The following is a 26,702-nucleotide window of genomic DNA, read 5'->3' as shown; positions in this document are numbered from 1 at the left end:
TAGAGAACTCAAGTGGCAACATGAATCCAAACAAAGATGTACCTGAAAGAACTGGAGAGAACAAGTTGTTGTAAGCTGCATTAACTGTGTGTGCATTATTCACTAGTACATGCTCATCATTGTGATGGGAATGCTTGTATATTATAAAAACCAGTGAAGTATGCAGTGCATCTACATGTGCTGTATACATACATTATGCACACATTCTCTTGTAGGACCACTGATAGTGAGGATCAAACCACCCAGTGTCAGAGAATTGTAGACAAGTTTGGTTCTCCCTATCATAGCATCCCCAAGATGACCAGTTTACTTCTCTTCCTAGGATTCAGAAGCAGTCATGCAAACTACCCCTATTTCCCAGGCACAAACCCTACTTTATTGAAAAAAAATCCCTTGTAATGCTTTTTGAAGACACCTTGTTATGTTTAGTTAGTGTGACTTGCTTGCTATCGCCATCCTTTGGGATGAATCACATGCCAGATCTCTAGAAGATACACTTCTGAGTGAGGGGTGAATAGATATTACATTAATTAGATTGGAATGGGTGTTCGATTAGTTAGTTGCACTGAGTTCCCATTGAAACCAACAGGACAACTTAGTTAAGGCGAACGTTTCACATTCATTTCAGTTAGACCTCTGATTAACTTAGACTGCAACCCTATCTATATATTTGCCTGAGAATAAGGCCCATTAAACTCAGTGAGGCTTACGTCTAAGTAGGTGTGCACAATATCACACTGTTAGTCTGGATCCAAACCATTGTCCCCAGTGCACACAAGGTGCAGTATGTGATCACTCACATGGCAGCTGCTGAGGTACATTTTGAACCATTGATAACATATCAGAGAGCAATTATGGTGTCTAATCAAGAGAACACCCACCCTCCTTCAGAATACATAATAGTGTTTATTGGATAAGTGGAGAGGAGTAGACTCAGGTAGTCATCCATGTTTATAAGAAAAGGAATAGAAATACAGGAACATAGAAAGCTACCTTATACAGAGTCAGATTGTTGGTCACCCAGCTCTAGTGACTGACTGTTAGCAGCTCTCCAGGGTTTCAGACAGGGGTTTCTTCCAGCCCTGTCTGGAGATGCAATGCCTGGATTGAACCCCATGCCTGTTGCATACAAAGCATATGCTCTGTCACTAAGCCGCGGCCCTTTCCCTGAGCCACAGCCCCAAATATATCCATATTTTCATATGTGAAATAGTGGAGGATATGTTATATGGGAGGAAGTACAGTGATGCACTTGGAGAAAGCATTAGGATAGGGGCTAAATATATTTCCTGATCCTGATGATCTCGGCCAATGAGAATTGAGCCTGATTCTACTGCATATTTCATCATGCCAGAGTGTAATGGAGTTTATGAAAATGGATAGTCATAATTTATTTTAAAATCCACATTTTCCATAAATATATCTGTGTTCAAAGTGATTCACACAAAATACAACAATAGTACAATGGCCATAATATACTGCAAACATTTTGATATCACTATACCATAGGATTGGGTGGATTTGTCAGTTTTAGGCTATGGGTTCACTAGTTACTTGAAAAGCAGCAAAAATTATTTTTCTGGCCGTGTTTTGAGGTGACTCTGTCCTCTGCTGGCCACACCTCCCTTCTCCACAGCTGACTTCAGACCTTTAAGGAACATCCAAAGCATGGGGCTGGTCACTCTTTTTGCCTGAGCCTGCAGCAAAGTGTTTCCAATGACGGCACCTAGAAGACACATGGATTGATCTACCAATCAGTTGCAAAATCTGCCTGAAGTGGATTTTTTTAAAAAAATGCACTCAAGCTGATCCAACCAGAATTTTAGAGTAGAAAGGGATGGAATTTGACTAGCATTGTGTGCCCCTATTTTCAGAAAAGAGAGATGGAGATGCACTGGAACCGGCAGAACAGTAGGTGTGTCTCTATCCTCAGTTTCTCTCAGTTTTTCATTTTTCTAATTTAAGTTCAGTTCTTCACATTCCACAGCAATTTGTATTTTAAAAAATTGTCTTGAAAATTCATCAGCATTTTAGCGGGAATTTCTCCTAAAACACATTTTGGGATGCTGTTTTGATTAATATACACATCTTTACAAGCAGTTTTCACTAATATAATGCATTTTTGTATGCTGTTTTCACTGATGTGCATTGTCATGAGAGGTTTCCCATAATATGGAGATTTTTGTAGATTTTGTTTGGAGAACTTCATCACAACATTCAGAGAAGTCAAATGTCAAAGGATAAGAACATAAGAACATAAGAAGAGCCTGCTGGATCAGGCCAGTGACCCATCTAGTCCAGCATCCTGTTCTCACAGTGGCCAACCAGGTGCCTGGGGGAAGCCCACAAGCAGGACCCGAGTGCAAGAACACTCTCCCCTCCTGAGGCTTCCAGCAACTGGTTTTCAGAAGCATGCTGCCTCTGACTAGGGTGGCAGAGCACAGCCATCATGGCTAGTAGCCATTGATAGCCCTGTCCTCCATGAATTTGTCTAATCTTCTTTTAAAGCCATCCAAGCTGGTGGCCATTACTGCATCTTGTGGGAGCAAATTCCATAGTTTAACTATGCGCTGAGTAAAGAAGTACTTCCTTTTGTCTGTCCTGAATCTTCCAACATTCAGCTTCTTTGAATGTCCACGAGTTCTAGTATTATGAGAGAGGGAGAAGAACTTTTCTCTATCCACTTTCTCAATGCCATGCATAATTTTATACACTTCTATCATGTCTCCTCTGACCCGCCTTTTCTCTAAACTAAAAAGCCCCAAATGCTGCAACCTTTCCTCGTAAGGGAGTCGCTCCATCCCCTTGATCATTCTGGTTGCCCTCTTCTGAACCTTTTCCAACTCTATAATATCCTTTTTGAGATGAGGCGACCAGAACTGTACACAGTATTCCAAATGCGGCCGCACCATAGATTTATACAACGGCATGATGATATCGGCTGTTTTATTTTCAATACCTTTCCTAATTATCGCTAGCATGGAATTTGCCTTTTTCACAGCTGCCGCACACTGGGTCGACATTTTCATCGTGCTGTCCACTACAACCCCGAGGTCTCTTTCCTGGTCGGTCACCGCCAGTTCAGACCCCATGAGCGTATATGTGAAATTAAGATTTTTTGCTCCAATATGCATAATTTTACACTTGTTTATATTGAATTGCATTTGCCATTTTTCTGCCCATTCACTCAGTTTGGAGAGGTCTTTTTGGAGCTCTTCGCAATCCCTTTTTGTTTTAACAACCCTGAACAATTTAGTGTCGTCAGCAAACTTGGCCACTTCACTGCTCACTCCTAATTCTAGGTCATTAATGAACAAGTTGAAAAGTACAGGTCCCAATACCGATCCTTGAGGAACTCCACTTTCTACATCCCTCCATTGGGAGAACTGTCCGTTTATTCCTATTCTCTGCTTTCTGCTTCTTAACCAATTCCTTATCCACAAGAGGACCTCTCCTCTTATTCCATGACTGCTAAGCTTCCTCAGAAGCCTTTGGTGAGGTACCTTGTCAAACGCTTTTTGAAAGTCTAAGTACACTATGTCCACTGGATCACCTCTATCTATATGCTCGTTGACACTCTCAAAGAATTCTAATAGGTTACTGAGACAGGACTTTCCTTTGCAGAAGCCATGCTGGCTCTGCTTCAGCAAGGCTTGTTCTTCTATGTGCTTAGTTAATCTAGCTTTAATAATACTTTCTACCAGTTTTCCAGGGACAGAAGTTAAGCTAACTGGCCTGTAATTTCCGGGATCCCCTCTGGATCCCTTTTTGAAGATTGAAGATGGCCTCCTGCTTTGAATGTATTTATAGAATTTTTTGTTGTTGGTTTTTATGTTCTTAGCAATGAGCTCCTCAAATTCTTTTTTAGCATCCCTTATTGTCTTCTTGCATTTCTTTTGCCAGAGTTTGTGTTCTTTTTTATTTTCTTCATTTGGACAAGACTTCCATATTTGATAATTGTGTTTCTGTTTGCATATTGGTTTGAGAAGTTCAAACTATGAGAAGTTCTCATTAAAAAGCAAACAAAATTGAATTTCCCCCCATCCCTGCTATAGCATAACATTAATAATTAAGGCTTAAGACTGAACCCCACTTACTTGGGAGTAAGCCCCACTGAATTCATTGGGACTTATTTCTCAGTAGATGTGGTTACGATTGCACCCTAGCAGTGCATTTAAAAAGTGAGCATAAAAAAGGTAAAGGTGTCCCCGCACTTGTAGTGTGAGTCATTTCCGACTCTTAGGGTGACAAAATGTAATTATCTTCGCATCCAAAAGTAACCCTAAAGCTGTTGAAATTAGTACAGAGCAACCCTTTCACCCCCAAAAAGTTCCAAAATCAGAATGGTGTTTCATTGTTTTTTTGACAGCACCTCAATTACTAGGGCTGGAAGGTGGGGCAAGACAGATGGAAGCAGACATCCCCTGATGGCAAACACAGAGTCTTGATGGATGGATGGGCAGATCAATATTACAGCCCCCGGTTCTCACAAAGAGCAGATGAGGCATCAGGTATCTGAATTATATGACTTTAGACTACAGAATGAGGCTCAAATGATTGGATGTGAAATGATGATAATGATGAAGATGATACTACTAATAAAATCCCTGCACACTGAAATCCAGATGTCAAGGAGAAGGTATCAAGGCTAGCTTTCTTTCTGTGCAACTTTCCCCCATGGAGGAAGTGTAGATGCAGGCTTACCAACTCACCTGAAGTCTCAGTTGGATCACTTACATCATCAGCCATTATATTTGGACATTGATCTTTGTAATCATAAATCAGTAAGGAGTAGAATAGAGTAAGAGAGAGAGAAAGATATTACAAAGGGTAAATATGAAAGATCTCTATTATGATCCATGAAAACCCCTTGTTTTTACCTTTTCCTGCACTCTTCGCGGCCATTTTCCCAGGATCCTGCTGCTTTGTTGTCATTTTTAGGTTGCTTCTTCCTGGGATCATCCCAACCAATCAGGGAACATGTTGTAATATCAGTTGTAACTGAGTAGTTGTTACTTTGTTTATAAAACATGTGAAATTGTTAGACACTATACTAAAAGTAAACATACAGGACCTGCTTGCAGACCCACAATCCAAAGATAAAGGCACATTAGGGAGAAAGGGAAGTAAGGTAAAATGGAAGGAGGGTCAAAACTAAATTATTAATGTAGTTGTGAATCCTGGATGCTGGAAGGGATCTGTGGTTTCAATGGCATCATCAAACTGATGCCTTGTAGTACTTGTAATACTTCACAATAGAATGATTTAATATGATGAAAGCCCAACCTCAAAAGACCAGCAGTAAAACAGTTGAATGAGGCACCTTCTATTGAACACCACTGACGTACAGTGCTTTGGGTGAGGTTTGGATTAGATGGAAATGATATTGTCTTGACTAGAAGTGCAGGCAACTGAATGGTTAGCCACCTGATTTGAATATTTTTCTATGTTCCGAAGCCAAATAGAATGATTAAAGGGCACAGTTATCTACCAATTTCCTCCCAAGTTAATATTTTATTGCTACCTATAAAGTTTTTACTTGAGAACTGTTGACGAGGCCCTGTTTCATTCTAGAAGGCTTTTTAAATTAATGTCATGTTTATAAAAAATAAAAAAGAACTGCAGTCATTCCCCACCCATTGTGAATGCCTTTAATTTCACAACTGTGCAAGAGTTCCTAAGTGTTATTATCTTTGCACCTGGCCCCGCCCTTGATATTGCATCGCTGGGCTAGTCCTGCACTCCATTTGCAGAGGAATGCCTATGCATAGAAGAGCTCATAAGTAGAGAAGCTCCATGCAATGGGGATGCCTGTGCAACTGTGTTCTGATACTCACATGTAGGGGTTCCTTTGCAAACAGTCACACACAATGTGTGGACATTTTGGGGGCAGGGCCAGCAATACAGCCCCACTTCTGCCCTACCTCACAAGATAGGGCTACAGTGAGCCATGATAACCCTCAAGGGACCATATGTCAAAGTGGGCATGACCACAGTGTAAAAGTGGGTGTGGCTGAAGTGTATATGGGCATGGCTGAGTGTTGTTGTTTTTAACAGGATGCATTTTGGGATCTTGAGAAGGCACAAAAACCTTTGGGCATCACAGAATCACACCAGATCCATGGGAGTGATCAGTAAAATAATATTATTTTTTAAAAGTATGGACAAAAGACTTTTGGCATCCTAATAATATAGTGGGGTACCTATGGAAGCAGTCACTACACACACAATTTTAAATTATATGTTAATTTTTTTAATTGGACAAATTTGTGGGGCCTTGGGCTCACAAAAATGCTTATTTATTAAATTTATATCCCATCCTCTCAGAATGTTAATGTTCTTAATGATATGTTCTTACTTTTATCTGGAAGCCGCCTTGAGTTCCAGTTTGGAAAAAGGGTGGGGTATAAATAAAGATAATAATAATAATAATAATCAGAAGGAGCCCACAGCGGCATCAAAATATGACAGTAGGGTGCCTATGGGAACATGTATGTATGTATGTGTATATATATATATATATCACAATGACAAAAATGACAATTGGGGGAAGGAAGTCTTGGAGAGCCATGAAAACTTGTGGGGGGCATGTGTGGGCTACTGACACCTTTCCCTTCTTCATGTGTTAATATTTCACCCCTGCACTGGTGTCCTACTGAGGCTCAGTGCCAAGAAGGATGTGGTAGATCTGCCTACGATATGAAGCATCAGCAGCTACTTTGTTTTCTGTGTGGTCTTTTATGCCTGTTTTAAAACTGTATTTACCAAGCCATGCACCTGTGCAGGCTAATCTTGAGTCTTGTTATCTAATAATAGATGACAACATGCAAAAATAAATTATCTCTGTATTCAGACTGATAGCTTCATCAGCTCCACAATTCAGTGAGTACCTCACTCTCATTTCCTTTGTGCCTGCAAGCTGATATCTATCAGATAAATATTAAATATTCATTGCACCATGAAGTGGGACAAAAAGTTTTTATTGCCTAAACCTGTTTAATGCAGTGTGGTTTGAGGAAGTGAACCAGCCTTAGGAAACGAGGCCGTTCACAGCCAGATTAGAACAATGAATGGAAAGAGCTGACAAGCCTTGTCCTTTACTATTCCCAGGTATGGTATATAGAAAACAAAAAAGAGATCTCCAGTGAAAGAAGCTATAGTTTGTCTTGCCCAGCCCTCTTTATATCATGTTTCAAAAGGAAACTGTACATTCATATTAAATTGTGACTTAATTGTAATGTGACTCTGAGAGCTATTGTATCATGTATTGTGGATAAGTGGAATTGTAGCAAGCTAATACCGGCAGTGCACTTAGTTGCCAGAGAGACTGATGAATCATACACAAAGAATGCCATTTTAACTGTATCAGATTTAATGAATTATTATTAAGTTATCCCACCTTCCTTTAAGTATGTACACGCAAGAAGTCTTACAAAGTTTTAAAAACGGTACTGCCAGCTAAAAATAGAGTAAAAACCCAGACAGAAAAGCAATAGTATCAATAAAAAGCACAACAATTTAAAAGATTATGTCTAAAAAAATACATACTGAAGTAAGGCACTCTTTAGTGCATGCTTAAAGTGGGCAATGAAGGAGCCAGGCAAACCTTGCTTAGGAGGCCATTTCATAATCTGGGCACCACAACCATAAAGTCCCTGTATCTTTCATTCCTTCCAAGAGCATCTCCGTTCATCGTGAGGGAAAGCAAGAAGAGCCTCAGAAGCTGAATGAAGTTCTTAACTAGCTTCATATTGTCATAGGGCAGCCTTTCCCAACCACTGTGCCTCCAGGTGTTGTTGGACCACAACTCCCAGCAGCCTCAGCCAGCATTGCCAATGGTCAGGAAAGATGAGAGTTGTGGTCCAACAACATCTGGAGGCACACTGGTTGGGAAAGGCTGTCCTAGGGCATGATCTGATGACATAGAATTCAGCCACCTTGCTGAAGCTAAGCGGAACTGAGACTGATCCGTGCCTGGATAAGAGACCACCTGAAAAGCCAGGAAGTGTCACCAGAAGAAAGATGGGATGTAAGTAAAATATGGGAAGAGGCACTTCCAAAGATACCTTGGTCCCAGACCACTTAGGGCTTTAAAGAACCACACTTTGAACTTAGCTTGGGAACAATTTGGAAGGCAATGTTTTGGCTATATAGGGTTTGGGAAAGTATGCAGTTGTGATCTGGGGTTGTGAGATCACTGAGCAAACTAGAAAGCTGTCCAAGATTCGACAAAGCTGCACCCTAAAGAGAGAAGGCCCTCAAAGCAAAGCCTGACCCAAACTATCAAGACTGCTATAAAAGGTTCGTGGGTTCATGGATATTTAAATAGCTAGCATTGTTTCCAACTTTCTTTTTATCACTAAGGCTTACATTGTTTTATATATGGCAGTTCAGATTTGTTACTTTTTCTTTCTTGTATCTTGCCTGTGGAGTCAGGGAGGAGACCAAGATATCTACCATCTGGATGACCAGGAGACGCCTTACCTGGTGAAGCTGCCCATCCCGGCCGAGCGGGTGATGCTGGGCGACTTCAAGGTGCTCCTCAATCAGTCCAACTACAAGTTCTACTTCAAGTCTATGGACGATGATTTCGGGGAAGAATCTGATGAAGTTGGTGAGTGAATCCGTTGCAACAGCTGCTCAATGTTTCAGGACTAAAATTCTTGAAGTGGCAGTACCACATTTTGGGACAGATTATCTTTAGGCCTTTAAAGAACCTTTTTTAAAAAAACAATGTTAATATTTTGTTATTTAAATTTTTGTGGACTGTATTCTTTTTTGATGTGTGTTTTGTATTTGTGTTTATTTTTTTTGTGAGCCGCCTTGAGGGCCTTTTCACCAAAAGGTGGTATAGAAATAGAATAAATAAAGAAATATTTTTCTAATGCCTGCCAACCTCTTAGCATGATTTCTAACCCAAGGATTCATGTCATGGCTGCCAGTCTTCTATGCTTGAGCAGCCATAAAAGGTCCCCACTAAAGAAAAAGCAGAAACTCACTGCAGGAGACCTGAGCTTTACTATACCAACATGATTTTGTTGTTAGGTCCAAACCCAACCACGAGCTGTCCACAACCTTACTCACCTCTTGTTCACCCCGGGAACAGTGCGGAGTTGAGTGACTTTTCTCCCCACTGCCAGAGACCAGGAAAACATGACCACAAAGTACCTTTGCAAAGGGGACCCAATCCGTCCGGCAAGATGCCTTCCAGAGATGGGAACCCCGTTTATTGAAAGAGTCCAGATTATATACCCTCACAGAGAGGTTACAGGGTAGGGGAGTAAATTATGAACAGTATAATTCTTTTTCAGTGTTTCTCCCATCTTTTTATTCTACAGCAGGCACATATAGGCTCCCACCCAAATTTAAACCAAAGCTGTCCCTGGTCACATCCACACCAGCCTGTTATTTCACTTTAGGAAGTCATGGCTTCTCTCAAAGAATCCTGGGAAGTGTAGTTAGTGAAGGGTGCTGAGAGTTGCTAGGAGACACCTTGTTCCCCTCACAGACCTTCAATCAGAGTGGCTGACTGTTAAACCAGTCTGGCCCTGGAGCTCTGCCAGGGGAATAGGAGTCTCCTCTCAGCACCCTTCACAAACTACACTTCCCAAGATTCTTTGGGGGTGGTGTGGGTTTGGCCCCTTGATTAGTCAAGCCAAGCAGCTGTGAGTCTGGCTTTTGGAACACTGACAGCTGGTTCTTACTGAGCATGCCCGACATTATCATTGAGTTCAAGCCAAAATTTCTTAAATTAATTAAAAATCAGCCAGACATTTTTTTAAAACTTTTAAACTGCAGAAGATGAATGTCAAAGTATGGGGGCAAGGTCAGTAACAGGAGTGCAGGTCCTCTGTGAACATGGCTGTTTTTTAATTAATTTCAACAGTTTATGAAAACTCTGACAGAAAAAAGTCCAAGAGTGATCTGGTTTTTCTCTCTCTGTTTTTACACTTTGAACTCTCTATTCTCTCTGACTGTTTTGTGTATCGCCATGAAAATTTAGAGGGCTGTTAAGCAAGTGTTTCTGAGTCAGGGCTATAAGTTTTGTAAGGTTTTGTTTTGGAATGAGCTCATGGGAAGGATCAGAATGGCATGGGGGTATTTTCAATTTAACATTGCTGAATGCAAAAAGTTCATACTGTATAATAATTTCATGATTTTATGGTCTAAATCTTAGTGTAAGAGTTATCATGGGATTTCACATTGAAGAATAATGAGGCTGAGACTATGCATAAACACCCAGTGAATTATGTAAGGAAAAGGAGAGATTGGAGTTTGGGCATTGGTAGAACAAAAAAGGGGTTTTGTCAGGGGTGGTTTGGGCCCAAATGAACATTCAGAAGTCACAGGCATGGGCAGGACAGGGGAATAATATTTTTATGACTGAAAATCTGTACTTTTAATTCTGGTATTTCTAGAGAAAGAAGGGAGAACCCGTGGTCTTCCATATGCAAAACTCACCTGGCTCCTTCTAGGAGGAAGGGTGGGATATAAATTTAATTAATAAATAAAATAAATAAAGCATGCCTGTTCACTAGCCATGTTGCCTGGAACTGTTGGGAGATGGAACACAGCAACATCTGGAGGATCATAGTTTCCCCATCCCCCATTCTAGAGAGAAATCACCATGTTACTGGGCTAAAATGTCAAGCATGCTATACTGTTTTAAAAAACTAAACATCTGGCAATGTACGATTGGATTGGCATGTGTCACAGCATTTCAATGTACAGTCTGCTGCTCCCTGTGCATTTCACCGCTGCTACAGGGGATAATTAAAAGCAGCCGGTTACCATGGTGTGGTGTTGAATTGACTGCTGCTTAACAATATGTGCTATTGTATTTTTGAGCTATACTGTTGAGAAGGGCAAACCCTTTGAGGTGGAAGACAAAGTGTCCAACAGTGAGATCTTTCACACATCACATTATATTGCAGAATAGTCAAGAGGGCCAGGAAGCTACAGTTATTTTGAAACAGCTGGATTTGGGGATGCTAGTAACTACACCGATCACAACTTGTTATCATTTAATTGGCAGTAAATATGAATGTAAATGCCTGTCTAAGGATAAAATCATTTTAGAAAAGTGTAGAAATAAAATACGTAACTTAATACATATGAGTAACGGCTGGTTGTTGTATCCTAGAGAAGGGAATCTCCCAGTATTCTTCCTGAAGTGCAACCTGATACTTGCATAGCACCTACAAAACCTCATTTGAATGTCTGCTACATCCTCCCACACTTCATCTTAAGAATCTTACTACATGCAGATATAGGTGGAGTTAATACCAGCCAAAAATTGTCCTCCCTCCCTTGGTTTTTTTTTAAACCCATATAACCTGATAAAGAGTTCTAGAGAACTCAAAAGGTTGCACATTATTTTTTGACATTTTGGTTGGCCTAACAAAGGTATTTTCCTAATGTGGATTTTGAAATACTAAAAGATTTATTTCATGATTATATATTTATATACATTAATATGTGATTTTCATGCAGGTTTTTTTCTCAATCACAGATCAATGTGGAAAGGGGAATGTGGAACAGATTTATGAATAAATATATCTGAAACTTACATGGATCAGAGACTGATCTAGCCATTCTAAGCTGAAACTAATTATGAAAAAGAACCCTAAACTGGTCCAATGACATGGTTGTTGACCTAGGCTGCTTTCACACATGGGGCTAATAGCGCTAGTTTAACGGATTAAAAAGGTAGCGCTTCATTCCGGATTTCAAAAATCCCTTTCACACTGCAGGACCTCTTGCGATAAGGAACAGTACTTTTTCAGCCGATATAACGGCATTTCGCGCAACTGTCTTTCACAGGCAACAATGAACAGGGCCTCGTTTCAAACCCGCTCCCGTTATTCACATGCGCACTGCAGGTCAAGTATCTCATCCCGTCGCCATGAAACCACTCTCTCTTTACCTTCTGCCATATAGTTGAAATGCTGCTATCTGCTATTTGTGTGACAGGGCTGCACGGCAGAAGGGCGGGAACGCACTGCATGCTGGGATGGCTGTTGGTAAGGGCGGGAATGCACTGCATGCTGGGATGCCTGTTATGTGAGCAGCGACAGCTAGCGCAAAAATCCCATGATCTTCCGTTTTCCCAGCCTTGCTATCGGAATTTTTCTGGTATCATTTATTGCGGAAATTAGCGCTAAACTTCTACTACATTCCACCAGAATTCCGGAGCTACCCGTTATGTCCTGTGAAAGCTCAAATTTTATGTGCAAATTAACAGAAATAAATTGTCAGAATAACGGAATAAAGTGCAGTGTGAAAGCACCCTAGTCTATCTGACTCTACCAACCATCCTTTTGTGCCATTTCTTCTTCCTAATCAGCCCCTCCCTCATAGCAACTTTATTTTATGTATAAAGTTTTATGATCAGCAAGACAGGAATCTATTGTTCAAAAGGTCAGTAAGGAGTTGATTTAAAGAGAGGGATTTAATAAAAAAAAACCCAAGAGAATGTGTTTGTTGTGTTAAATAATACTTTACCCTACAAGAACATTCTGATTATCCTTAGCTGTAGAGATCTGATGTTAATTTTGTTTGAAGTTAAGTTCAAGCAAGAGCTACACTTTTTCAGGATTCATGGTAAAATCTTCCTGAGATGCTACTTCAGAATGCAAGAAGGAATTATACGACTGAATACCCCCCCCATCTTTGCATAAGCCCTAGAGCTCATCTCGCTAATATAGTAGTTTTCCAGGGGCAATGAATTTTTGACATGGGGAAACATTCAGTCATGCAAATTCCAACTGCATTCTGAAGTCATATAGTCTTAATCAAAATAAGCATTAGTGTTAAATATAGGACTTATAATTAGTTGAAGTATGGTGTGTAGGACTGATCTATGAACTACCAATTCCCAATGGTGAGTACAGATTTTGCTTCTGTTCTGAAGACACTCTCTTTAAGTGTTAGCCTCCGATCTGAAGTATGTGGATAATAATATAGACCAGCTATACAGGGCTGTTGTACAGATTACTGAGCTAACATATGTGAGATACTTTGAACGGTACTGTATTAATGTCATTAAAATGGACCAGTTTAATGCTACATGTATAGCATGCTTTCTACAATAAAACTGTTTCCCTGTGGCTAGCTCCCATGTCATGTGGGCTTCTGGCAAAAGCATTAATCTTCGACTGTGTGAATATTTCCATGCCAGTATTCAGCCTCCACTGGGTCTGCTGATACTAACAGGGGAAGTACCTGTAGAATGTATTGTCACTTTTATTTTATTGTCAATCACCAAATTTTATTGTCAATCACCAAATGATTGTCACTTTTACACATTAGCAATGTGACATAAGGATCAGTGTTGCAGTGGCAACTATGTGGCAAAGATAGGCTGAAAATATGGTTGGATGAATCAAGAAGAGCCAGCAAGGATAGATGGAGGCTGTGACTATGAAGGAAGAACAAAAAATTACAGCATGGAGGCTTTGCAAAGAATGCAGAGGATATATTGATGCATGATGGATAAGACTGAGCTATGAGCCAGCAGTTCCCAGTGGTGAGTTCAAAATATGTTAGTCAGTACATATTTTTTTTTAAAAAAAGGGTTTTATTTATATACACAAGTAAAAACAAATTTTTGAAATATTGACATAAAAAGAAAAGTGGAAATACTACAACCAGCCACTTAATTCATGGTTCTTGGGCTTCATACAAATATGTATATTCTTTAAATTGAGTAATTTTATTTACAAAGTTTATAGTAAGATCATATTGTTATGAGCATGGGGGTTGGGATGGATGATTCATGTGGGTCCCCTTTCCAGCCTCCGATTTGGAATCCTGTGCCTTGGAATGAGGAACTCTTTGCTGGTCAAATTAGTCTTTTGTTAACCAAATAGATTGGCCAGGTAAGATGGGCCGATCAGTTGCCTAGCAAAGGTGAATGGGCCAGGGAGACCCTTTTGTCATTGAAACACTTCAGGAGAGCGTCCCCCCCACCCCACTCCTGGCAGCTAGCAGAAGTTGTGCTTGTAGTTTTTGGTGTGTCTAGACTCTAGAGAATTGCTGGGAGCTAGAAGGCAGGCAGAGAGAGACTGGCTTTCTGCCCCATGGCCTTTGGGGCGCCTCCTGCAACCCAGATGGAAAGACTGGATATTGGACTGCTGCTGCATTTAACTCCTCCATTCTGAAGCTCAGGTTGGAATGTGTGTAAACAAACAAACCATATTTCATAAAGACACTGCAGTCTCCGCTGACCTTCTTCCTCAAAGGAAACCAAACCCTGGAGGAGCGCAGGGACCCCCAAAATCTCACCACTCGGAGATTGGGGGAGGCGCACAACAATATTCTTCCTCCTCTTTTTCTGTTAGCCAGTATCATGAGGCAAAGTGGAACGACAGTGTCAGAAATAGTGTCAGAACAGTGTCAGAACGACAGTGTCAGAAATAGGCAAACATTAGATCTGGTTACTGACCTGATTCTAATTGATATAAACTCATTACAGCAGATTCTAAATTTTCCTAAATGTCCCAGTAATGTGAGAAGAAACCTGATAAAATCTTTCTGTTGTTGTTCCCCTTTCATTTCATTTCCACCCTTTGTCATCAAATTGCTTTGTGATTATTACCCAAATCTCCCTGCCGCTCCCTAATCTCGTGTTCCATTAGTTTTGTCTAATCAGATAATCATTTAGAGGGAGAAACTTGTTCTTAAATCCTTTGTTGTATCTGCATGAGACGGTCTACAAATTTGCAAGAATGAATGCCCAGCATCACCAAAAAGTGGTAGAACGAGTTGACATAATTAAGATTGCTTTTCTATGGTTAATTATATTTTAACTCCTAGCTGTGTGAAATATCTCAGTCACATTGATGCTAGCTGAAAGAGTGTAAGTAACCTGGTGAAGGGTGGGCAATAATTTTAAACAACAACAAAGTTACCATCTGCTGGTGATGGGAGAAGATCTCGTTGGTTTTGGTACCTTGGTTTTGGTACCCTTGCAATTTCCTTGCTTGATTCAGTTATGCTTGGGTATATTGTTGTTGTTGTTGTTTGTTGTTGTTGAAATCAACACTGGTCACAGTTTTTGATCAGAAATGCCAATAAGTGAACTAATAAAGGTGGAACTTACATATTATATCCCAGAAAGGCATTCTGCTGAGTCCCATATGTAATTAGGTGTCCTACAGATAGATATTATTCATGATTAAAAAAAATGTTACCTTAAAAATAAAGGCTATCAGCTTGTCTCAGGAAGCTCTCCAACTGGCTAAGTAAGCATGGAATGTTTACAAAGTACACATGGCTGTTAGCAGAAAGATACATGATAAATATTTTAAATAAGCTAACATTTGAACAGTTAAGTAAACATGCTATATTATCTAAAAGGAAGCACTTACTTTGAGGTGGACAATGTGGTACCTTTTAGATGTTGCTGAACTATAACTCCAGAAGCTCCAGCTAGTGGTTAGGGTCAATGAGCATTGTAGTCTAACTATAACAACATATGGAAAGCACCATGTTGGCTATCACTGACTTTCATAGTCATTCCATTCTCTTCCCCTTATTCACTAGATACATGGAGGGTGTTGTGCATAATTCAAATGATAGGTGGTTCAGAGTCCCAGATGCCTAAGATGGAGAGCCTAGGGTTAGTATTGAGCCCTGCTGGGATGTCAGGGCCCTAGCAGCTACCCAAGGATGCTGGGTGCTAATGCCGCCCTGAATGGAATCCATTGCAACAGGATGTGGTGACAAATACCATTTTTTAAAGAAGATTCAGCAAATTCATGGAGAATGGGTCTAACATTTATTAGTCAAGATAGCTAATTTGAACCTCAAGGTTTAGTTGCAGTATATCTCTGAATACCACTTTCTAGGAGGCAAGAAGTAGAGAAGGCTATGGCTTTCATCCCTCACTTATTACATAGATTTTCTGTCTGACTACTGTTGGCAGGATGCTACTTTCTATGGACTTTTGGGCTGATCCAGCAGAGTTCCGCTTATGTTGATGACCACCCGCCTCATCTCTCCAGTGTAAGGGATACTGGCTCACTGCAACTCTGCCTGAAGAACTGGTGGTGGCTTAAATGTCAGGCTGGGCTCATTTCAGCAATGGATCTACTTAAGTATGCTAGCCTGCCATCTGTGGCCTCTTGTTCTTCAAAATGGCTGAACTGTGAAATGTGATAGGAGTGCCTCAGGCCACATGGCAGATCCCAAAACAGAGGTGCCAATCCTCATATTTAGCACCTCCACTTGACCAGCCATACTCCCATGCAATCTCATAACTTGCCCTGGGGAAGCTGTAAATATGACGTAGGGGTGTGCATTGGCTCAGTGGGGGGAGGGCTTATAACAAAGTGAATCAGAGTGATTTGGTATCTCCCCTCCCCCCTGAATTGCAGTGTGATGCCCCTTGAGTCAGATTGTGACCTCTATAAAGTCTCGTGTCGCTTTGTTTCTCTGTTTCTGTGTTTTTCTGTGCCATATGTATTTTCCCATATAATATCTCCATGCTTCTCAAGGTTCATGGGTTTTGCGAGTGGTGTCACTGTTGTTGGACAATAGCTCCCACAATCTCTGACCGCTGGCAATAGTGGCTGGGGCTGATTGAATAACATCTGGAGCAGCACAGGTTCCCCATCCCAACTACAGTGGTACACATTATATGTGAGGGACCACACCATGTGGATTAGTTATTCCTTAACACATTTTAACTAAAGTACTTGGTTGGCCCATTGACATGGTTACCTAAGCATTGGGTTTCATATTACAGCATCATATGGAAATAGCTGAAGAAGCTTCTGCATGGTGGCAGTTCCCCAAGGTGGCTGTAACATCAGAGAACTGCTCCTTGTGATGTTCCTGCTTATATTGTAAATATGGTAAGTGCTGGTTATATAGAAGATATATGGTAAGTGGAGTGAAAGAGGAGGGGGAGTACATGAGCAGTAGAATGCTGGATGATTGGCTGAGCATTTGAATGGCTGGGAGTATAAATGGAAGAATGACAGTTGAATCAGGGTGGTGGATGTTGGAGGTTGAGAGAGGTGAAAGAGGTTTTGGTGGTGTTTGGAGGTTGGCAGTGTTGTTGAGAGTGAGTCGGAGTTCTGAGGCAATTAATGAGAAGTAAAGTACATGTCAGAACATATATGAAACCATAAGTTTGTTAACAAAGTAATTAAGTAATCTTGTTATTTTTAGTGTTCAATAAATATTTCTTGGTTTACAAAAAGCCTGATTCTTCAGCTGGGATACACAATCCAGGGGGGATGGCAGAGTAACCAAGGCTGAACAGTAATTGTATCGAATGGTGGCGGCGGCGGAGGAAAAGATATTGAATCCAGTACCACAGAGAAACCCAGGGCTGTAAGCTTCAGTGCAAGAGGCTGCAGGGGGATTTGGGAATTACCTATACCCATAGACACAAGGTATCGAGATAGCCTGGCAGAGAGTAAGGCACAGTCTAAAGGTTATAAGAGATACAGAGTGTTGGGTAGTAAGGCCTAGCAGGGGGTCTTCTGAGAACCGTGTTAGAGCTGTAAAGGGTAAGAAGAAAACCTGACGTTCCTATCTGCTGGTAGCCGCAAGTGAGAGCTTCACAGGTGGTGCTGGGGAAGGACGTCACACTCCTCACATGGATTCATTCCACTCCTATCATCATGTGAAAAGTATGCACACTAGTGCCAGAACAATTCACAGGACATGTGCAGTACCGAGTGATAGGATGGTGCCTTCTACTACTCTTGAGGGCAGCAGGCTAGCTGAAGGGGTGGAAGGCATGTTGTGTGGCACTCGCAGCACTGTTCCTCCCAACACCTTGTCACCACTTCCTAACATAGAGTTCAACAGAGTTGTGGAGAGAATAACATTTTGCTGTACCACTGTTTCAAGCTGATTTTTTTTTTTTTTGGATTTTAAGAACGAGGTGTTTTTAAATTTAAAGAACATGTAAGATTTTCAAACTTCTGAAAAGGTGTTTTACTCTGAAACACCTTCAGCTACAATAAATATTTTTGTATCAGTAAGCACCAGAGTCATTCTCCTTATTGTTTTCTGCCAAGCTGAATGCTAATCAACATTGTCAGATACGTATGTCAAGATTAGGGATGTGCTAGAATTCCACCCAGTTTGGATTTGGTATCAAATTTTCCATTTATTCACTTATTCTTTATCATTGCAGATCAGATTTTTATGTAGAGATTTTCCATGGCTATTTTCAAAAACAGATTTTTTTTAAAAAAAATGTTCTACCTCTAAAATCTAAAATCTCAATACTAAGTATGATAATTTTATCAATATTTCCTTTCATTTATCCATATTTTCAAAATATTGATAGTTCCTTTAAAATTATTGGTTTCCTTTAAAAAAAATTGATATTAATAATTGTTTTTTGCAAGGGCAAAAAATGGATTGGCAAAAGAAGCAGCTAGTGAACAAACAACAAAACCAAATTGATGCTGGCCTTTTAGGTTGACAGAATGTTTTTGATCAGGCACCGGTCAACAGATCCTTAAGGACTGCCTTATTCCACATGTTTCTTCCTCCCCACATGCTACATTTCACTATCTGAAGCCTTGGCCTTCTGATGCCTGGCAGGTATGAACAAGGAGCAGGGTCTTCTTGGTGGTGGCACCCATGTGAAGTGCCCTCTCAACTGAGAGTTGTGAAGCATCATCACTTTGTGGTTTTAGGCATTTCACCTGATTGTTTAGGAAGGCCTTTAGCTGGGGAAAAAGTATCTCCCTGTTATTAATATGTTGTATTACTTTCCCTGTGCTTTCACTTTGGTGTTTTTGGAATATTGAGATGGTGTTTATGTTGATTTTGGGTTTTTGTTTTTATAATGTTGGCATTTTCTGATGGGTGTTTAACGTATTTTATGGATTTGGTTTTACTGTATGTATACTTTATTGTTGTATGCCATTCTGAGTTTCTTGCTTTTCTTTTTTTAAAGTAGGATATGAGCTTTTAAATCAATAAGTAAGTGGTAAAATCCAATTGTGTCCGTGTGCAAATGAAACAGACTTCCACTTGTGGAATGGGACTTCCTCTTCCTCTCCTACTTGCCCCCCCGCACAGCTGCCCTCCCTGTAGTCAGATCTCTTCTATAGAGTGAGTGACCCATGCATGGATGTGATTCACAGATGTGATTCTTCCGCTTACCTAGATGGGATTCATTGGAAGTTCTCATCCAACCTGCGCCAGAATGTACAATTAGGTATGGGTGAGAAAATCATTTTGGTTCATATTTTAATGCAAACCTACCTAATTCACACTTTCCAAACTAAAATTTAATTGTTGTAAACTGCCCATTAATTGTTGTAAACCACCCAGAGAGCTTCAGCTATGAAGCGGTATATAAATGCAATAAATAAATAAATAAATAAAAGACACAACTATCTTTCAAACTCCGCACTTTTGCAGTGCAATTCTCCAATTTAAAAAAATGGGTTCAGAAATGTGTATATTATGGTCATGTTCATAAAAATCCATGTTAGTAAACAAAGCATTAAAAAATGGGAAGAGATGAGGCATTTGTAGTAAACAGAGGTCTTATCCGCATGGGAGCCTTATTTCGTACTAAAGATGCTGCTTTTACCAGCATAATAGATTTTTAAGGTCCAGACTTCTTGCTCAATGGTAGCTTCCAATCTACTGCTTTCCATTCACACAAGTAGGATGCAGTTGTTCCGGCTTGAGGCTGAAGCCGGGAGAGCTCCTTAGTGTGCAATTGACAAGAAACAATGAAATTGATTAGACCCCCTCCCCTTCTCGGTATAATGAAAGCATCCCGGGAAAACACTGGGGGAGAAAGAGGGATTAGATACTCTGGAAACGGAGCCCATCGCTTGATCAAAATAATAACATGGAGACAGGGATGGAGGTTGTTGTTGTTTTTTAAAGTGGCTCCCACTGTGAGTGATTTAGACATTATTTTCCCCCCAGACGTTCTCTCTCCACCATCACCCCTTTCTTGTCTGGAGCTTACTTTGAAAATGGGAGAGAGTGGCGGAAGTTACTCTTCAGCCCAGAGGATATGTAATGAATGAAGGGAGGAGGAGGGAGTGGGTGTGGAGAGGGGAGCGAGTGACACATCCACCTAAGAGCATTGGAGCAAAGCATCTGCAAGCCCTAGAGATATGAAGTGGAGACTTTTTTCCTTCCCTTTTTGGTTTATATCAGGATTGGGTTAATACCGATTTAAAGGGGACAACTGCATGATAGCTTCTGCTTGCCTGCAACATCATGTGAACCATGCAAATTAAAAGAGGATGCAAGTAGCACCAGATACACAGTAGATCGTCGTGTGGATAAGCCCAGAGTCTCCATGCCTTATCTGATTGGATCTCACCAGAGTACATATTATCACAGAATTCCATCAGAATGCATCCTATCACATAATGCATATCCAGTTGTTTGCCCATCATCTTTCAAAATACTTCACAGATATTATTTTGAAGGATGATGGCCCAACCTCCAGCTGCTTGTAGCCAAACTTTCCTCCCGCACTCACTTCAGAAAGCTTCCTCCACATAAATACCAGTTACAGCTGCATACCCGTGTCCCGTATCTTATGTGTTTTACTCTGTTAGGCTGTTCCCCCTGCACTTGTGCCAACATCTTCAGTTCCTAGAATGACAATCCATTCTGTCTGTTAAAGGTGCTATAGTAATTATCAGGGGGAAAGAGAGACTAATGGTCTCACTTTAATGTGGGGATGGGTTTGTCCTCGTCTCTCCTTTTGGCAAGGAAGACTTAGGAGGGTGCCTCCCAAAGGGAGGGGAGGGAGGGGAGGGACACATGGGCTCCATTAGCCAATGTTAAAAGCCTGCTCTGTTTCCGCCCCCTATATCCTCCTCCTTTGTATTTTTCAGTGCCTGCCCTCCCTCCCTCCCTACATGCAGCATGTCCGTCAAAGGGCCAAGTAGGAATTTTTTGGTAGGGATCTTTAATTTTAGGACCCATCCTTTTTTGCCTACTTCATACTGTTGGCTTTAATTCATTTGGCTTCAGGGGTAGGCATGGTGGTGTGCCTGCAAGGCACCAAGTCTGGCAGGTGAGGCACTTGGGGGAAACTATTGAGGTATACTAAGGCATTATTGGGTAAGGGTACCCTTCACAGATCTGCCAGTTCTTCTGGTCTGGTGGGAACTGGGTGTGCCCCTTGTTGCCTGCTGCATTGGGGTGAATGCAAGTACAGTGGAGCTAGTCTGCGCAGGAGGGAACCACACCCAAGGCTCACCTAGCAAGACAGGAGTCAGTTTTTCCCTATCCTTGGCTGGGGAGCCACATCTACTGGCTGGAATACATGCCTGGGGGTCTGGAGGGAGTGGAAATCCTCACCTTCCTAATTTGCTTTACTGGCAAACTTTTGTTGCAGCTCCTCATATTTATCAAAATATAACAACATTTAATCCAACCCAATGTCTCATTGGTCTTCTTTGCGGGTATGGGGCCAATGTGACCATCTCTGACATTTGAATTTGAATCAGGGCCTCGTAGTAATAATGAAAGGATATTTCTTTTTCTTTCTTCTTTAAGATGCATTTTCTGTATGCATTATAACTAGCAACTGGTTCATTTGGGAATTCAGATTGCTTGAAAACATGTTTTATGTGTGCTAAGATCACCCTCTGGTGGTGTAAGACTATATTGATAGCATTTGCTAATTAGAAGCCTGCACCCACATACTTCTTGTGCTCAGTCCTTATTGTTGTTTAATTGCATTGACATTTTGAAATCAAGAAGTCATTCTCTTTTCTAGACCACAGGGAAGTCTCAAATGTGACTGTGAGAAGTTCATCCAAGGTTACTTGTTTCTAGGTATCTTCAGACCTGCAACGTCAAGGGATTTTTGCCAGTGCGCCAGCCCATGCATTAAATTATAGAAAAGACAGGCAAGCAAGATCTGACATTTATACTTATTCATTCTATGGGGTAGTGTTTGTGCAAAGGGCAGTATCATTTTTCTCTGTATCCCAGAGATAGTAGCCTAAGACCTGGGGGGAGAGGCAAATGTGACCCTCCAAGGCTCTCCATCTCCATGCCAGACCCTCTCCCCAGCCACATCTCTTCTCCCCACGCTACCCCCTCTCTTCATGCCACACTCCTCTCCAGCCCTGCTTCACACCCTCCTTGCATGTTTTTGCCTGGCTGGAATGTGCCCTTAAATGCTGATCATGCCTTCCTTGCCTGGATGGAGGTCAGCGTGCTGCACAAAGGTATGGCACTGTACCAAGGTGATTTCCACATTCATTGCTTGGTCTGCTTTTGCTTCTGGCCCCGCCCACCACTGGCATGGGGTTCCCAGAAGGTCACCCTCAAGGAATGCATCCCTTGGGCTGTAATAGGTTCCCTGTGCTTCCTGCACCACTTTTATTTTTTTTGTGAGAGTCCAATCTTGCTGGAGTTGTAGGAGGATGTCTGGTGATATGTGATATTACCCTTCACATGTATCCCTACAGAGTCTTAGCAGCTGCATTCTGGGTGCAGAGGCAAACTATCCTAGTGGGAAATCATGCCCGCAGAGCCCTCCTAGGACTGTACCTCTTTAGAAGGCAGGCATCATGAGTGAATGCATGAATGACATTTTCTTATCTTTCTGCCAAGGAGCTCAAGGTGACACGCATGGCGCAGCCTTACAGACAGAAAGGGCCCAAGGTCACCCAATAAGCTTCATGCCTGAGTGAGGAATTGGATCCAGACCTCCCTGATACAAGTCTGACATTCTAACCATTATATCATACTGACTCTCATTTGAATGTGTTATGTCTCCATTTCAAAAACAAAAAAGCCTTGCCCGTGGAATGCTAGCTTCTCAGAGAGAAGCTTTCCATCTTACCTTTCTCTCTGAAGTCTAGTTCTCTACATATAAGGCATTTTGTTGCAAGGAAACATTCCAACATGCACCTTGTTATATTCTGAAGTGATGCAGTCCAGAACTCTTTACAGACATTCATTCAGATAGGACAGCATTATAGTGACAGGCGGTGCCCCCAATAACAATGGTAAGTACCACCCAAGTCCTTGTAGGAAAGCACAGATCAATTAGCCTGTTTCCATTTTTTCGATCTGGAGTCTCACATGTGTTTACCTATTCATCTGAGATGTACGTACAAATGCATTTCTCATCTTATTTTTTATTTTATTTTTTAAGCTGAGAAGTGCACCAGAATGTTCAGGAAATGGAAAGGTCAATGAATAACTACATTCTCATTTGCATATTGGGCTGAGAGGTGGGGATCAAGTTAGTTAGTATCAGAATTCATAAATATTCAATTCCTTGAGCAACCTTACTTACAGCTCTGAGCTGTATCTCCAAGATATTCCCCCCTACACGTTGCTTGTTTCCTATGAAAGGTTTACAATCTTTCATCTGTTCTGTTGCAGTCTGCATTGGAATGAACAGGATTACAGAGCATGTGTGGATTTGTTGTTGTTGTTGCTGCAGCTGCTGCTTTAAAAAGAATATTTTTAGGCTTTGGGGTAAAATGTATTCTCCTCAGAGCAGCATTGCTTAGAATATGTTCCAGATTTTGGAGGAACACAACGGTATCTAGGGACAGGGAATGGAGTGCAGATTTGACTGAAATGATAGCATATCCAAAAGTAATTTTGCTTGGTTTGGTTTAATGCAATTGGCAAAAACTTGCAAGTATTTCCTTAACACTGCTGGCCGCTCAGTTTCCCTATATATGTTTCTTTTAAAAAATAAATAAATCTCTTCTGTAGTTTTTGATGTTGAATGTCCAGAACATTGATTACAGTTGAAGCTCATGCTAAAGTCTCCCATTGAAATGGGTCAAAAATAAAAAGCACAATTTGGCTGTATTGCTGCTGCTGCTGTAACAGGACAAATAGCAGCTTTTCGAAAGCTTAGTGGAGCCAATGGAACATTTCTATTGATGTCAGTGGGAATAAGTAGGGCAGAGTCAGCAACATTCAGTTTTCTATTTGTTTGTAACTTACTATCCTAAGGCCTTGGTTGGCTTCTTTGTGGTAAGTGCCTGCATCACTCTCTCTTTAGAGCTAGCATCAGCGGGGAGGGGGGATGCTATTTGTGCTTTTGTGCCTCCATGAAACATGGAGATGGGAGCCATCTGCCAAAAGCGTTATGTTCTGGAACAGCATATTCCCAAAGGAGGAGCTGTTTTGGGCCAATGGTCTGTTCTGCCCCTGCTGGATGGCATAGTGTTCTTGTTTTAGTCATTTTAAAATAGATCAAATCCTCAGGTCTAGACAGAGCAAAGGCTTTGGTATGATGCACAAGCAGTGGGATGGCGAAGTCACACACATTTTGTTTTTAGTAATTAAAACTCGGTTAGTTGAGGCAGAGAGCATGTGCACCAAGTATGCCTTTTTAAAGGCATTGAATGCAGCGTCATTTAAGTAAACCTTCAGTTTAGCACTGTTGCTGTCAGGCACTGCTATGACAGAACCACCAGGAGGATCAAGGTACATGAAAACTGCACAGAGACCCAAAGGGTCAGGTATCCTAGATGATAGGATTCTTAATGACTGTTACTTTGCCAGTGCTTTTCACTAAGGGTGTTTCCAGACTGTCACTCTTTTGGGATGAGATGCAATCACATATCAGCAAATGCAGCTTGTGCAATTAGTTGATTTGGAGGGTATACAACAAATTCACTTCCTCCAAAAACCAGACTTTTTGCAGTAAGGAAAATGACAGGGAAATGCACTGGAAAATGTGGGACAACATTAACTTGATGCAATATCGTTTAACCTCTCTGCAAACAAACCAGAATTGATGCTCAACAAATAGCCAACGTCATCTAACCTTCTTGCAAACAAATCAGGATAAACTGCTCAATAATCAGGATATCTGGAAGGGGTCCTCAAGAACAGATAGATCTGCATGCAACCATCACCCTTATTTCCTTCAAATCCTTCCTCAAAAATCATCTTTCCAGGAAGCCTTTGGATCATTCCTCCAGCCCGAGTGTCTTATTGTAACTAACCCAAGATATGTGTAATTAAAATAAAAACATGTTCTTTCCATGCCTCAATTTCCTCCTTTTTCTCTGTTTCTTCCCTTCTACTTTAGGATTTTAAGACCCTTTGGGTAGGGGACTGTAATACTTGTAAAGCACTATGTACTTAAATTGCTAGCAGTCAGTACTGATTCATGACTTGCTTGGAGAATTTTGTTTATATAAATTTAGGGTTGGCATTTATTGACAAACTTCACAACATGCGGTTTGACTGGGCAGTTTTTAATTCTGTATGTATAATGATAGTTGTGTCTCCCCCAGTCATTCACTAATGGAATTCAAAACTGTAATGTGTTTCTATGGAAGGGATTTAAAATTGCTCTTGGAAGAACAGCCTGCTTTTCCAGGGACAACATTGGGATGATGTCCTATCCTGACTCGGTGCATGCCCAAACATGACTGTTGAAATACAGTGTCTAGGTACAGTGTCTGGAAATTTTGTTGCCACAACCTTGTGAATTGTCACGCAGAAATGACAGCTGCATCCAGAGATGATTACTTGCTCCATGCTAGTTGGCCAGAACCACAGGATCCAATTTGTAAATGTCTGAATCAACCCATAATTCCAGGAGCAACTGGGGCTGTTCTGGCTGGGGCTGATGGGAGTTGTAGTACAAAACATCTGGAGGGCACCCAGTTGGAGAAAGCTATGCTAGGCAGAAAGTTCAATATACAGTATACAAGAAAACTGTGTTGCACTCTTTAAACAAAAGCAAACCACAACCCCCACACACTCCATAATCCACAGGGACCAAGGGTTGCTCATATCTGCTGCCCTCATGCTGCCAGAGAACATTGGCAGCAGGAAGCAATGTGCAGGCATGAGCCCAGACTCATGAGATTGGCAGTTAGGCTGAAGAGAAGTAAGCAGCCAACAGATTGTTTTCCTTCAGCCTTTTTCCAAAGCAGGGGGAGAAACTGGCCACACGCACAGTCAATCAAGTTAGGGGGTTGCCCTAACCACATGATGCAGTTCAGACCCTGATTTGGCGGTTCAGAAAACAGCCTGATTTGGTCCAAAGTGCTTGGAGACTGTCCAGTTTGGCTCAGGATCTGAAGTTGAATTCCACTTTGGAAAAATGAAGCCATTTACTATTGTGGCTATTCATTTGTTTTTGTCAGAATTGGATGGAATTTGCAGGCATAGTAACCCCTTCTATGTGGATAAAGCCTAACAAATTACAGGCAAATTGGTCCAGGAGGGATTGTGTTGGGTACTTTTTAAGGTTTGATTTTTTTTCTTTCAAAAAGAAGCTATCTATAGCATCATAATGGGGGGGGGGTTAACATAACTGGATGAAATTTGTGGACATGGTAGCCCCTTCTGAGGGGATGGATCCTACTAAATTTCAGAAGGAAATCTGCAGAGGCTTTCCAAAACATTTACCATTTTGAAGTACTTAAAAATGATTCACTTACAATTAGGGTTGCCAGGTCCATGGCCTGAGACCGATCCTGTATTTTTAGGAGAAGGGAAGGTCAGCCAAGTGCAGGTGTTCTTGGAACTCTGTAATGGGAAAAACCACAAGATGGAATTCTCCCTCCCCCTCCCCAACTTTTAAAGATACAGAAGACCTCTTGGAGGCCGGGCCTGGCAACTAAGAGGTCTTCTGTATCTTTAAAAGTTGTTCAGGGGGAAGGGAAAATTCCACCTTGTGTTTTTTCCCATTACAGAGTTGCAAGAACACCTGCACTTGGCTGACTTTCTCTTCT

The 26,702-nt window shown here is 41.2% G+C and overlaps 1 long non-coding RNA gene across 1 annotated transcript; it reads right to left on the bottom strand.

Moving 5' to 3' along the window:
- Positions 1–1,473: 1,473 nt before the first annotated feature.
- On the bottom strand, positions 1,474–26,489 carry LOC133380858 (uncharacterized). The gene is made up of 3 exons (XR_009761571.1): positions 26,409–26,489; positions 4,881–4,952; positions 1,474–1,726 (listed from the first exon to the last, which is right to left on the bottom strand). It is a non-coding gene; the product is annotated as an uncharacterized LOC133380858 (long non-coding RNA).
- Between the last annotated feature and the right edge of the window lie 213 nt (positions 26,490–26,702).

Source organism: Rhineura floridana, chromosome 1 (genome assembly GCF_030035675.1).
Source record: "Rhineura floridana isolate rRhiFlo1 chromosome 1, rRhiFlo1.hap2, whole genome shotgun sequence".
In the NCBI taxonomy this organism is placed as follows: domain Eukaryota; kingdom Metazoa; phylum Chordata; class Lepidosauria; order Squamata; family Rhineuridae; genus Rhineura; species Rhineura floridana.
Note: the sequence above shows the minus strand (reverse complement) of the source record. Positions and strands in the feature narration are given on the sequence as shown.